A 1,684-nucleotide genomic window follows, 5' to 3' on the forward strand; every position below is an offset into this window, starting at 1 on the left:
TCTAATTTCTATAACCTCATGTTTAATCCAGCGTTTAAAATGGTTCTTGTTCCGTGCGAATACAATCAACTTCCCCCCATTCAAAGACGCATGATTCATGGCATCAACATGATTCGTTATGGCTGACTTGTCAGAATAGTTGTTAGGCTTCTTCTACCTGCTCTGGTGGCCCATAGAAGACTGTTGCTGACCTTTGGAAAAAGATAGAAATATAAAGAGATTTGAAACAAAGGTTGGATTGTATATAATATAAATCATTAAAAAACTTTTGTTTGAATTAGCCAAATTTTCCAGATCTTTTTCCACTAGTGTTATATCGGTTGAAATTCAAAATTCTCTTCAAGCGGGTATGAGTTCCAAACTGTAATAGCCCAATACATACTTTCTAAACAAATTCCCTTTAAATTGGGTACACCAATACTAAGTAATCAGAAGTAGTTTACCTATCATGCCCAGTAGTTCTTTACTGATTTTCAAGAAGAGCTTTCATCTGATCTTCAGATATGGAGTTCACTCCGTACAAGCATTCTGTGACAGTGAAATGGCAGGCCTATAGACCACTTGACATCACTGTTTATCAACAAAGGCGAGGGACTCGTCTATCGATATGCTCGAACGAGCCGCTACACTGTTCAATGGCTTTCTTGTATTGTATGAAATGTGGCGGGCGATTTAAATTACACATGCCCTTAGCAGACTACGATGCGTACGCACACTGCAGGGCAAAGAACAATGTAAATTGTCATAATGCGCGCGCATACTGCCGGGCAATGACGTCACATGCCAAGTGGTCTATACCTTGGGTAGTCCACGCCTTGGGTAGTCCAAGGTACCCCTATAATACTACAAATGTAAACTGTATGAGCCAGTAAGAATGTAATCTCACAAGCCCAACCGGCTTGTGCTCTTTAAAACAAACCCCTGCACCTGCCTCTGGGGACACACATGGGAGAGATATCTCCAATTGGTTGATTGATTGGCTGAAATGACACCCAGAATGAAAAACATACTCACAGAACGCCCCATGATCTTCAAGTTCAATTATTGAACAAAAAGATATTTTAAAAGCTTCTAAAATATATGATGAGAAAGGAAATACTAGTCGCCTTTTTAAAAACAAATTACAATTGCATTTACATTCCGGTGGTTAGTAAAGTATCCAGGCTGTAAGCAATACAGTTTTTATAAAGAAAAATATACAATTGCGGTTGCATACCAGCAGTAAATAAAGTATCCAGGCTGTCAGTAATGCAATTTTGATGCCAATACGAAAGCACAAGCGCTAACAACAAGGTGTTTTTCATTGACCAATCAGAAACATTTCTCCCGTGTGTGTCGACAGACGGTTTGTTTAGTAACTAAGGAGCACAAGTCACCTGGACCCCAAGACAAGGAAGAATAATCTTAGAAGTAACTGGTGCCTACGTGAAATTGTTGGTTTTTGCGCCGCAGGCGCAGCTAATATTCACTTCTTAATTCCGAGTTCCAAATAAGTGCTAGGTTTTATTTTACTTTTGCACATTTTATATTGTCACCAAATCAATATCAAAACAATCAACCCAGCAAACACAAAACGTTTTCGACATCATTCGCAAAAGGTTATAAAAGGTTGTCAGAAAACGTTTAAATGTCGGGTTATAGAAAGGGTATATTAAGAGTATAAAACGTTTTCATAACCTTTAAA

Source organism: Amphiura filiformis, chromosome 11 (genome assembly GCF_039555335.1).
Source record: "Amphiura filiformis chromosome 11, Afil_fr2py, whole genome shotgun sequence".
In the NCBI taxonomy this organism is placed as follows: domain Eukaryota; kingdom Metazoa; phylum Echinodermata; class Ophiuroidea; order Amphilepidida; family Amphiuridae; genus Amphiura; species Amphiura filiformis.